Source organism: Manis javanica, chromosome 2 (assembly GCF_040802235.1).
Source record: "Manis javanica isolate MJ-LG chromosome 2, MJ_LKY, whole genome shotgun sequence".
In the NCBI taxonomy this organism is placed as follows: domain Eukaryota; kingdom Metazoa; phylum Chordata; class Mammalia; order Pholidota; family Manidae; genus Manis; species Manis javanica.
Genome location: NC_133157.1, coordinates 11,063,156 through 11,076,843, shown reverse-complemented (window position 1 = coordinate 11,076,843; position 13,688 = coordinate 11,063,156). Strand labels below are relative to the sequence as shown.

General features: G+C 44.7%; 1 protein-coding gene and 1 pseudogene across 12 annotated transcripts in view; one reads left to right on the top strand and one right to left on the bottom strand.

The window, feature by feature from the left end:
* DENND1A (DENN domain containing 1A) overlaps positions 1-13,688 on the bottom strand; it is a 538,445-nt gene that overhangs the window by 93,670 nt on the left and 431,087 nt on the right. The window lies entirely within an intron of this gene.
* LOC140848075 (Y-box-binding protein 1 pseudogene) overlaps positions 12,160-13,688 on the top strand; it is a 38,870-nt pseudogene continuing 37,341 nt past the window's right edge.

Sequence of the window (13,688 nt, the reverse complement as noted above, 5' to 3'; positions counted from 1 at the left end):
CTCTTTTTTATTCTTAATACACACAGGTCTTCATTTTAAGGATTTCACTGGTATTTACAACTAAGCACATAAATACAAAGGTCCTGGGTTTCACTGCTTCACTCTACAGAACACACTTTGTTAATTATCAAAGCTGCCTCACACAAATTAGGACTTCTGCTGGCCTGGGAAGGCAAAAATGAGAATGAATACCTCTTCATAACGGCACAACTGCACAAATGTTCCATGAATCAGGCCCACTTGTAAGAGTGTGCAGCTCAGCAGTGAATTCAGGACTGTGATAACGTCTAATTAGAAGCTGCTATTAGGACACTGTTACTGCTGTCCTGGAGCACAGAGATAAAACTGCAGCCTAGTTATTGCAGGTGTCCTGGGTGGGGCCTGAGTTCACACAGCTCTGAAATCAAACTTGTTTTGGGTTGAGAACCAGAATGTGCATTTCTGCGCTTCCCGGATATGGGCTCTGTCTGCTTCCCTAGAGCAGTCTCCTGCATTCCGCTGTCCCTCGGTATGTACTAGCCACACAGCCACCAGCGCTGCTCACCTCCATGACGGGTCCCTCTGCAAGCCCTCCTTGGGTAACAACATTTAACACTGAGTCCCAGCATCCCTTTCTCGGGCTGGGTTTGGCGTGCGCTCCATGGGGCTCCACGGCCCATGTGTCCCTTTGCCACTGCACCTACCAATGCTGTGTCGCAGCGGCTGGTCCCTGGGCTGACCTCCTCGAGTGAGTGCAGCTAGCGCTTTGGGGTGACTATGTAACATGGGTCCCCGTGATCAGCGGTGACTGAAGACACTTGCTGAATCTGACAGGGCATGAAGATTTTTGAGACTCTTGATGTGAACTACCACGCTGCTTGCTTCCCTTTCAGCAGCATAGGCAAGTGCCTCACAGGCATTGTCCAATTGTAAAAACGAAGTGTCCTGAATCTATCTTCTATGGCTAACCATATAAATACTGGCTGTTTTTGAGTTTTATTTTCACAGACCTATGAAATTTAGACCCAATTTCCCTTCCACCTAAAAAAAAATCAACTCCACTCCTCAAAGTAAGTCCCAAATGAGACTTAGGAAATGGGACACTGATTTTATAAGCAAAACCACAGAAGTTAGCAGTTGCTTCATCAACCCAGATCCCACACTGAGCGACGAAAAGGTCATAGTTATTGTGCAAGGAGCCTTAAGAGTGTACGTGAAGATGTACAGGACATGAAAAAAAATGGGTGCCATTTTGGGGTTCATGTCAGAAAGACACTTTTAATAGACGGATTTACATGCTGACAACTAAGATGGTTTAAATCTGTAAAGCCTTGGAAGCAATGACTGCCCGGGAATTCTAATTACAAAGAGGGGTTCTGTACAACACAGGAGGGTGAGGAAGGATGAAGGAACACCTAACATTTACAGGTCCCTAGTCAGTGCACTCGACACACACTGGCTTTACACACACCCTCATTTTGTCTCCACGACCAACCCTGTGAGACAGGAATGATTATCTCTGTTTTACTGAGGAGGCTCAGGGAAGTAAAGTAACTTAGGTAAGATCACCAGTGTGCTGGTCGGTCAGGAACAGAGTTGGGATTTGAATTTAGGGCTTTTTTATTCTAAGCCCATCCTTTCTCCCAATAACATGTCTTACCACAGGTCAACAATTTTTCTCTTCTCAAAGGAGTTTTAACTACCATTAAAGCAAAATCACTGTTCAAACTATCCAGCAGCTTGGAAGAAGAAAATGCATAGTAAAGATATGAGCAAGAAGGTGTGATGCAGGGGCCAAGGCTTTGGGGCCCAGTGGGTTGGCATTCAACTACCGTCTCAGTCACTTACTAGAGGCATGACTTTGGGCAAATCACTTAGCCATTTTCAATGCTTGGTTTCCTCATGTGAATTAGGAGGATAGTCCGCATAGCATAAGGGATTGTAGGGAAGAGCTGATGTACTTAAAAGATGGTTTCTGGCACATGACAATGATTGTTTATTGTTTTCCTTACTATGCATCCGTCAGTGTTCTAGTCACTCTCCAGATAATGACTCAATGCTCACAACAACCCCAAGAGGCAGAGACTATAATGATTCTCATTTTATAGACAAGGAAACAATGCACAAAGAAATTATGGGCTTGCCAAGGACACTCAGAGCTGGCATTTGGACCCTGCAGCTAGCCTCCAGAGCCCACATGCCTACCCACCACTTTCTCCTGCCTGCAGGTTTATGGTGATGGCGGTAACTCATCCTTCAAGGCTCAGCTCTGTCACCTCTTAGGGAAAGTGCTGACAGGCAACCTCTCCTATGGCTGAGCTGGCCGCTCCTATAGCATTTCTCACCATGTTCAATGCCGCTGACTCCTCTACTCACCTATGAGCACCTGGCGGGCAGGGCCTGCGTCCTCCCCTCTCTGTGCCCTTAGAGCCCAGCACAGAGCAAGCATCCTGCTGAATGAATCAATGAGCAAGGAAGCAGAGGCTCCCTTCACACCAGGGCAAGAGCACCATACTCAGTCCAGCCAGTCAGCCTACATTTGGTGGGGGTTTAATCAAAAAGCAGAAAGTCTAAAAATTTACGTATGTTTTCCCAGATTTCATCATTTGAAAGATTTTAAATGAAGCAGGTCACCTAGATACACCATGGTCTCTACATGAACAAGCGTTTTTAAAGCCACTCAGAGAAGGCAGACCCAAAAGAACTCCATAAGTCATCACATCTCAGGATTCCAATCATGTCAGGTTGGCAGGTAGGGTGAGACTAGATTTTAATTAAAAGCAAATCAAGGCAACAAGGGTACCAATTTCAAGCTCTGTATGAATTCTGGTATCATTCTTAAGTGTATCATAAACATTCAGTCCCAGAGAGAAAAATAAGCTCAGATATTTTCCCCCTTCACATTTGGTAAACTCCTATTTATACTTTAAACCCATTGGCTTGATAACACATGCTAAATTTAATGCAAAAACATCTTCACTCAAATCTGGGTTTTAATCATCTCCAGCATCAAGACCAGGATCTAACCAACCTCTGGGCTCAATTTAGTCCAGAGCCAGAGTGTTGTTACACCAAAAACAAAGCCTACTAATTTCTAATATGTCTGTAAGAATCATGTCTGAGCAACTTCTTTAACAACTTCCTCAGAATTATTTAGGGGGAGTAATGGGCACACAGAGAATTTCAATTCCTGGCTTTGCAATGTCTAGCTGTGACCTTGGCTACCTAACAAGGCCTTAGTTTGCTCCTGGATTAAGCAAGGATAATACACTTACCACAAAGGGCTGCTGGGGAGAGTAAATAAACAATGCATTCAAGGTGCTTTGTACAGTGCCTGGCTGGTGGTCAGTGGTTTTAAATGTAAGCTATCTGGGGTAGGCAGTACAGCCCAGTATTAAGATCAGGGACTTAAGAGTCAGTCAGATGGGCTCCAAGCCTATCAGCCATGTGACCTTGGGATAGTCAACGACTTAAGGCTCCTTACACAGTAATTAAGACCTTTCCCTCTCTCAGCATGGGATCTAGGTTGATGAAGCAACTGCTAACTTCTACAGTTTTGCTTATAAAATCAGTGTCTCATTTCCCAAGTCTCATTTGGGACTTACTTGAGGAGTGGAGTTGATTTTTTTGGTGGAAGGGAGATAGGTCTATGAAAATAAAACTCAAAACAGCCAGTATTTATATGGTTAGCCATAGAAGAGAAATACAACGACTCTTTCTATGCCTTTCTCCTTAATCATCAAAGTGGAAAAATAGCAGTTTGTTTTAGAGGGTTTCAAGGAATAGTTGGGAGTGTATGGAAAAGTACCTAGCACAGTCCCGGCACATAGCAGGCCCTCAACAAAAGGCTTTGGGGAGTCATGGGACCTTTAGCTTCAGTCTTCATCTTCTGCCTCCAACTTCCTAATAACAACCCCATTCCTGTGTCAGGTCACCAATCATCTATGAGTTCTTGAAAGGCTGCCAGGCAGATGACTTTAAGTGTCAGTATCTGGCCAGCCTCCTGCTTGTAGGACTCATGAAAGGCTCATATGTCAGCACGGAGAAGGTATGGATTGTATTCAGGGGAAGGGGTTCTCCTTGAAAGTGCCTTAAACTCCAGTGTAACCGGGTGTCTAATTACCTTTCTAAATACTGGTGACGTTCTCCCCTGCCATTTTCCCCCAGTTCCAGCTCCTCTTCCAGCCTAGGGTAATGTGAACTGCTGAGCAGATCCTGTATTTCACCTGACCGTATGTTCAGTGGTACACATTTCAAGCTCTGTGCTTTCAAGCCGGCCCCACAGCATTAACAGGTCTTCTGCTTCAGAAGGATCAGTGGTCAAAAGTTTGAGAAACACTGGGCTAACCTAAGCTCAATATGGTCATTGCTGAAGCATGTGTATATGTATTCTTCGTTGTACACTGTGTACTTCCAAGTGGGGAAACAAGTCAATTTATTCCAGAGTCTCTTGGCTACAGAACCCTTTTTATTCAAAGAACACCTATTGCTACCAGTTTGAAAAACACTGGGCATACTTCTTAGAATGGAACTTCTAAGATTTTCCACAAGCCTTCCTTTCTAGTATTCTCTCTCCCTCCTGCACATTCATCAGCCCACAGCCCTGTTGCAATACACAGAACTTGTTGCTTTGCCCCAGTATGTTGCACACTTCATTCCCATGACTCTCTGCCTGGAAAGAGTACCCCTTCTCCATTTGGTGAGACTGCACTTGCCTTTCAAAATATCCAGCCAAAATATCCTCTTATCCCATCTCACCACCCTCTCCCCTCCACACACACTGTAGGATACCTTTTAAGAAAGAGATCACCTCTTTATTGGCTTTTTCCTCCCACCCTGCCCCATCATCGACAATAAGCTTCCGGAAGGCAGGGCCCTGAATAACCTGTCTTCATACACCTGGCACTAGGCCTGCACAGAGTAGGTGTTCAGTTATGCTGAGTAAATGCTCACTAATGTCAGATGGAGCCACTGCATGCAAAGTAACAGAGTTTTTAAGAATGTGGCTTAGATGCCTTAGGTTTTATAGACTTACAGACTTTCTATTCCTTAGAACAGAAATCCTTAGCATCTGACTATAAATTCTTAGTGGATTTAAAGGCATCATGTACTTTCTGCTCTACTGAATACAGAATCTGAGAAAGGCAGAGCCAAGGGGCCTTCAGAGACCTGCTGACCCTGCTCTGTCATTTTAAAGATGAAGAAACTGAAGCCCAGAGAAGGGAGGGGCTTCCCGAGGGCAGCTCTCTTGATCCCGAGGCCAACCCTTTTTCCCCTGCAGCTCCATGGACTACATGGGCCTCAGGGGTATGGAGGGGACGGATCAGGGGCTTACAATCCAATTGCCTCCTCATGCCTAGCTGAGCTGAAGAGAACTTCTCCATAATGACACCAAAATGTTCTGCTTGGTAATTATAGACTCAATAGTCATGACGAGCTGTGGCATATATAGAAAAGGCTACAAAAAAGCAGTGACAGCATGACACAAGAAAAACCTTCCCCCGCCCCCAAAAGCGTTGGCTGGTGTTCACTCTTAATGTTAAATGATGAATTCTTTAGATAGTCACATATTTCTTCAAGATAACTCTGAAGGAACTCCGTGATAATTTGGCATCAATATCCAACTTATGTTACCTAACATATTTTAACAGCTACAATTCCCTGTGTGAGATATTCTATATGGACAGATCTATGATGATTGGTAAATTACAATATGTACAAGTACAAATGCTTCTAGGGAACAGGGCTTTATGTAAATATGTGATATTTTATACAGAATCCATGCTATCTACATATGCAGGATGCTGTAATATAGAGATGTAAACAGATATACCTGGAGAAGAAAATGTTTGCCTTCAAAATGACTTGAACTTTTTTCTTCTTTAAACAATGGATTGTGAAGTGGGATTTATAAGTACCCTTTACATCTTGAGGCACGTAGGCAACAAACACAGCTTTAAAAGAGTTAACATACCCCTACCAGAAGTTCTAACAAATTGAATCTTATTTAATTAGATATTGTATTTGGGGGAAAAATGAAATAAAAATCTTTCATTAACTAAATCAAACTCCCTTAAAGGCAACAATATGTTCCTTCCTGCCAGGACAGAATGGAAGGAAATCTTTATTTTAATTGGGGTCAGATGAAGAGCCATTTGGCTTCAGATGCTTTGTTTATCAGCCCTGAGCTTTATGGCTGAACCGGAACGTGAATATTCCATTATACAACCGTTCTACTTATAAGCCCACTTTCCCAGTGATTTTTCATATGTTAAATGCTGTAAGTAAAACCCAAACTAGCTTTAAAATTTAGAAATAGAATATTTAAAGACTCCCCAGTGACATGATGATCCCAGAGAGCCTTGGGTCAGAGGTTCTGTTTCTTCTATCCAGCGATGTGGCTTCCCTCAGACAAGTGCCCTGCCCTGTCATCAAGAAGAGAAGGCTAGGAGAGCCATCCACTGTGTCTGCTCCTCAACATGCATGAGTATGCCCCCTTCATGCTACTGAGCTGAGAGGTTCCAGATATGACAAGCATTTATCAAACACCTACTGCGTGTCAGGCTCTGAGAGACAACACGGCATGGTGATTAAGAGCAAGGACTCTGGGACCTAGACACTCTGCATTAGAACTCCAACTCTAACACTTGCTAGCTGTGTAACCTTCGGCAAGTCACTTAACCTTCCTGTTCTTTAGTTCTCTCATCTGTACAATAGGAAAAATAATAGTATTTACCTCACAGGGTTGTTGTGAGGATAAATGAGTAATATGCATCAAGTGCTTTAAAGAGTCCCTGGCAGGCACAAAATAAGTGCTATTACTTTGACTACTGTTAATAAATATTTCCATGATTGTCTTCACAACCTACTCAGGTAAGGAAGGTAAGCAAGGCCCTTTTGCAAAGAGGAAATAGGCTCAGAGAGGCTAAGTTATTTGTCCAGAGACACAAAGCCATTTTAACCTGGGCCTGTCTTAAGCTCAGGGCTCTTTCCACTAAGAGATGTTGCTTTCAGGACAAGCAGAATACACACATATGCAAACTTCAGAACCTGGAGATGGCTCACAATTTCTACATACTCTTGAGAGTACAGTATTTTCCTAAAAGTAACTGGGTGGAGAGGAACAAGTTTGTAAGTACTATATACAGAGACCCATAACTTCTATACAAAGGGGAATTAGTCGATCTTATTATCTACAAAAAGGTGACCTAAGTCATCTGATGTAGCAAATGACTCAAATTAAAAAATGGCATCTTCATTATAACTGAGGATAACAGTATTTACAATTAAGTGTATTAACTCATTGATTACGCATTTATGTGCAAGGTTCTAGGCTGAGAGCCATTCAAGCTGATAAATAAGATTACGACTTCTCTCCCAACTGGATGAAAGCAGGAAAATATTAACATAAGAAACCTATTTTTCATCTTAAAACAACTAGTGTTCAGAGAGTCAAAAGACAGTTTCCATTTCCACTGTGAAATTTCATTTGGCTTTGTGCAGTTCCCCTTAAAATGTATTCACTCAGAAAACAACTTTCTTTTTATCTTTCAAGTTCTAGCATCAAAATCCATCTAGAGTTTCATGACTCTTTTTCAAGCACATTGGCAATGGATTCATGATGACATTATCTGACAGCTCCCAAATAACATAGGCAAAGAGAGAATGGAACTAATCAAGAAATTCTGCCTCAGCTAGACTTGGCACGTCCAGTGCCAATGTTACACAAGACAGGCTCCTAAAACTAACTAGGGAAGTAAAAAAGTTTTGGCAAAAGGCACATTTTTTTACTTTCATTTTTGGTGATGACAGTGAGATCATATTGTCTGCATCTGGTAGGAGAGAGTCAAATTCCAGGATACCTTTGAAATTTGTCTTCACACATGCTTACAGAAAATAAAGCCATTTCAAATTAAATGCATCATTCACAGTTTGCAAATTCCAAGATGATACCCATGAAGTTCTCTATGTACATTTTCCAATCTTCTGTGAAATGCTCTGTTCTAGGAAATGTAATAAAGTGAGATGTTTCCACAACTTCACAGCAGGTATTCTAATTTGATGGTAAATCACTTTTCTTTTACTATTTTCATATAACTGTGTCACAATCTGGACACACAAAAGATAAGTGGATATCCATATTTATGTAATTCACTAATTGCATATCTTCAGTTAGGAAAAATACTTATTTTAAAAGTTACTGATTCTCTTAACCAGAGTTCAAAGCAAAGGTGCCATGAACATCCAAATAAGTTTCAAGGAAATGTCAAAGGTAACCAAGGAGGGACCAGGTAACGTGTGAAGTGTTAATTGTATCTAAAAAAGTATAAAAGAATAGAGCAAAAAGACAGATACACTGAACTTCCAATTATCATAATGTTGTCTTCTCCCTAACACATTTTCAAACTTGAAAAAAACACTGGAGCCAGAGGAATTGAGAGTACAGTACTCCTGGCTGTATCCTGCACACATCTCACACTGTGTACACACAGCTTATTTAAATACAAAGTAAAATTATGATTTACAAAATGCACATTCACGTCACAATATACCATCAGCCTCCAAAAGGCACAGGGAAGGAACTGGATGTGAAATGAGGAATAAAGGGATGAGATGAGAGCAGACCCTTCTGCATCAGTGGATTGGGTAACAGGGGTCCTGTGTCAAAGGCAAATGGGGTGGTTCACCTGATAATCACCACACTAGAACACACGCCAGTCTGTTAGGTAACCTGCAAAAACAACATGCCTGATGGGTAATCAACTTTTACATATGACCATGGATGGGCTTTGGCTCCAAGGGCAGAGCAGCAAGGCACATGTCAGGAAGCTTCACTCTGCTGAAGAAGCTCCCGGCTAGCTAGCACACAAGACAGTGTCTGAGAGGCGACACATTGCTGTCCCGGCAGCGCATGGAGCCAGGGGTCAGATGGGTCTGTCTTCTGAACTGCCACAAGCCAGGTGACCAGACCCATCTGAACCTCAGTTCCTTATCTGTAAAGTGGCCATACAAACACTTACTGGGAGGGGCTGTAGGGAGGGACAGGAGACACCACAGCATAGGTCTTACATGTGGGATGTGCTCAATGAAAGGCAGCTAGTGATCGAGGGCTGCCCCGGCTTCATGACCTTGCTTTTCTTTCCTCCAGGCTGCAGAGGGATGGCACACCCCTGGTGAGCACATGAGGAACTGAGCCTTTGCTGGTCTTGGGTGACAGCAAACAAGTGCGTCCCATTTTAGTCACACAGATGAGATAAGAGCCTTCCAGGCTGGACTCTGCTCCCAAACTCCAAGGCCTGGTTTTCCCATTGTGCCCCGGATGCCTCTACCAGGGTGACCTATGTGTTCCTCAAACTGGACACTCCAATCTCAATTCTTTGTTCCCCCCACCACTTAGCCTGCTGTATTCTGGACTTCAGCCAAGGAAACCTTCACTTATTTACTTGTCAGACCACATGCTCAAGGGCAGCTCCGGAAGCCACCTACTTCCAATGAAACTACCTCAAAGTGTCTACAGCTGTCTCTGCCTCCACGCTCCTGCATCCCCTCCTGGGTCAGGAGAGGCGCCCTCTTCAAAGACTCCGCTCACAAGTCCAGACAAGTGTCCCAACCACTGCTGTCCTCCCCTCGGCCCCAGCAGCAATGCCTGGGCCCTGTACACCTTCCTTCCTGCCTGAGTCACCTCAGACACACACAGCCTCTTGCAGTTTCCTCTTGTCCTTATGATACTGAGAGGCCCTCAAAGGCAGAGCCTATTTCTTATGAACCCCCATGCTCCCTGCACCTACCCCAGTGGTACCTAGGAAAGTGGGCTGGACTTGTCAGTCACAACTTTGTACACGCCATGCACACACATATGCCAAATAGATAGAAATACTAAATGGAATAACCAGAGAGTGAGCTCACATGGACAAACACCTAACTTTAATAAGCATGTGTGCACCTGCCATTTCTTGTGAACAGCAGCCCCATGAGCTTGGTGGAGTGGGAATTATCATTCCAGTTCTACAAGTTAGGAAGTTAAAGTGAGGAGAGGGACCCATATAAGATTGCACAGTAAAACTTGTAGAGGGAGATGTGACCCCGGGCTTTGTATTCTACCTCAGTGGCCTCCCCACCATACCATGCCACTATCAGCAACCAGAGTGCAGAAACCTCAGTCTCTGCTCCCATTCCAGCCACTGGTGTCAACTGCTTCCAGGGACAAGTGTTCTGGCCCTAAGGCACTCCCCAGCATGGGGGGTGGGGGGAGCCAAGGGGTTACTTTTCACTAAAATAAGAAAATATTCCTAATAACAAGAGCATTTTAAAGATTCCTTAAGAAGGAAGGAAGCTCCCTGGCCCCAGAGGTGTGCAAGCAGAGGCTAGAAAGGCTCACGGAGGATGTTGTGGAGACTCAAACATGGGACAGGTGATAACATCACAAATCCTTCCAGTCTAGAGATTCTCAGATGCAAAATATTGACTAGGAAAACTATGTGAGCTCAGAACATGTCAGGAAGCAGGCTATGCAGAACACCTGCTATACATCCCCCCACTCCTCTGACTGCCAAACTCTTACTCATCCTGAAGGCCTCATTCAAATATCCCTGCTTCTGGAAAGCTTTCCCAGAATTCTGCACAAGGTAAGAATCCCTCTGCTATGTTCCCACGGCCCTGTGTATATAACTCTTCTGTTAAGAGCCCAGATGTCAGAAACAGTCAGACCTGGGCTCTAGTCCTGGCTCTGACATTGAGGGGTGGCCTCAGGGAAGCTACTTTATTGCCCTGAGTTCAGGATACTGTTGAGGGTCCAGAAGCTAATAATGCAGGTGAAGGACTGAGCACCATGCCTGGTACAGAGTAAGTGCTCAGGAGATGGTTGCTGCCACAGTTTGCATAGCAACTGCCTCCCTCACCGGACTAGATCATGCTGAAGATGAAGCAGCTGCTAGGCCAGTGCTGGCGGAGAATGGGGCAAGTCAGCAATCCCTGACAGCTGCCGCAGCGCAGCGGCATGAGGCCCAGCCTCAGGGCAGGCATGGGTCTCATCCCAGTCTGGCCACTCACTAGCTCTGAACACCAGGAAAGTCACCTCCTATTTCCAATCCTCCGTTTCTTCAGTTGAGAAATGTGACCAGTACTAGTACTTTCCGCTGTCCCTGACAGTTTGTGGCACGTGTTAGAGAGGGCTTTGTGAACCAGAGCACCAAGCCAACATCAGTGATTGCATGTGGCAGGGTGAGGCTGGGATGGGGACCAGAGACAGAGAAGAGCTGCAGTCCAGCTTGGCTGGGGGCGGGGGCTGGCTGTGGTCCAGGGTCCCCTGGCTCTCAAAACAAAACCCGGCAGTCATCAGGGCCTCATGGCTCAAGGGTCCCCACTTTGCTTGTATGTGAAAGCTCTGTGTGGTCAATCACATGGGAAACCAAAATCAGAGAGGAAAGTGACAAAGGGAGAGAGAGGGAGGGAAGAATATAGAGGCTCGAGCAGGTCAAAGTGTTCTGGAAAATAAAAGCTCCAAACAAGAACCAGCAGAACAGCAAAAAGGCAAACAGACGATCAAAAGCAAGAGAACAAAATGCGGGCCGGGGAGTCCGTGCCAAAGAATTGATTAGTAAAACATATGAATCCCTCATGCTGAAGCAGAAATATCACAGCCCTGGCTCCTCACGGTGGGGCCCTCTTGTCATAATGGGAGCTATGAAGAGGCCAGGGAATAAAGCGACTTTCATTTTCCCTCTGTGAATGCAGAGGGCCCGGCCCCACGAGGACCTCGCCTTGTGCTGGCTTCGAGGGGGAGCATGGCCCCTGGCCACGGGAGTGGGGTGCGAGTGAATGGGCTGGCACTTGGCTCACTTCACTTGAAAGCTCAGGGGCCTCTGTAGATGCACATCTCGGGCAAGAACAGCATCCTAGGACGTGGACTTGAACATTCAAATGAGGAAAGGTGAGTGTCCTTCTCAGCACCATGGGGACTAGAGTTCCTTCACTTCCCTTTTCAGTGCTCCTTCCTTGCTGCACTGGCCCGCGGGCTATTCGGGAAGCCAGCAATGAGAGAGCATCACAGATCGCAGCAAAGCAGGGGCCGACAACGACCAGGGGCACCTGAAAGACTGCAGGGTGTATGTATCTACAGGGTGGCCCCAGAGAGGGCGTACATAAATCTGGCTAGCGACAATAAAGCACTGCAGGCAGTCGATGGCAGTGGAAGGAGCAGCAGAGGAGGAGCTGGCGGATGTCAGTTCTGATGCTAGCTTTGCCACTGATGATTACATGATTTGGTGAAATTTCCTCATCTTTGAGTCTCGGTTTGCTAAGCTGGAAAATGGGATAATGATACACATATTAAGGGGTGCTGTCAGGATTAAATTTGGGATGTGAAGACACCTGGAAGTGTGTCTGCCTCACAGTTGAGCAATTTAGGAAATCTGAAGATATGCTGTCATAGTTTAAAATGTTTGTGGTATTCTGGCAGCTGGAAAATGAACACATGACACATGGCTCTTTTCTGAATGGGATACAGGAACTTGGATCATTCAAGCTTATTACTACTGAAATGTCATGGTGAGGCCTGTTCACTTTTTGACCTTTCTTCTCTTGACCTGAATTCTCAGGGCAGCCCAGCCTCCTCGTTTACTCCATACCCACCATGAGAATCAGCCTGGTATAGGAGGAGGATCTCAGGCTTTGGGGTCAGAGACTCAGGTTGTAAGCCCAAATCTACCACTGATTTGTGCAGAAAAAGGTCAGTTTCTAAGCTCTCTGTACACACTGTATGCATGTATTACTGGAAATTTCAAGTGGGAAACACATTATTTTTTAGGGTGGGTCCTAGTGGACAGGAGAGATCCAACAGAACTGATGCAACTGAAAGATTCTCTACACACCCCCAGTGCTACATTGTAATTTTCTCAGTCAAGATCTCCACCTCTTTCCCTGGTTGCTAGGAAGCCAACTAGGGAGGCAAAGGGTCCAAGGACATCACACCTGGATAAGTCTCTGGATTTCAGCCATCTCTTCCTATTTCTAGGAGAGTTGAGGCCCAAAAGTGTTAGGCAATTTGCCCCCAAGTAACATAAATAACTGGGCCCCAATATCAACACACAGAGCCTTGCCCTTGACCACTGGTCGCAAGGGCCTTGCTGGCTGCTTCATGGACGGGATAGTTTGGTCAGTACAGCTGGGCTACTGCTGCATAGAAGGCAAATGACTGTGCAGAAGAGTGGGACACAGCCCTGCTGCTGATTTCCTGCACTGCCCACTAGGGTGTCTGCTTGAGATGTATCTTAGATGAGACTCCAAACCTTACCTCCTCACTGCAGCCTTGCCCATTAACTATCTCCACAGTCTTTATTCTCCAGGGTGAAAATGTTAGGAAGGAAACAGCTGGGGACAAACAGTTGCTAAACACATGTTAGTCAAGAAACCAAATGTCAACAATCATGTTAAGAATTCCTACTCTGAAAAAAATTATTTGTAACTTGGATCAGGAACAAAGGGCTTTTTAACTTAATATATAAACAGTTCCTAAAAATCGAGAGAAAAAGAATAGTTAACCAATAGAAAAATGGACAAGAGTCATAGCATTGAGAAGAGAAACACAAATGACTCTTAAACAGAAGATATTCAACCTCACTTGTAATAATAAAGATGTATGTAAAATTTCACCGAGATATCACTTCTTACCCGTCAGATTAGAAATAATCCCTAAATTTTGCAACATATCC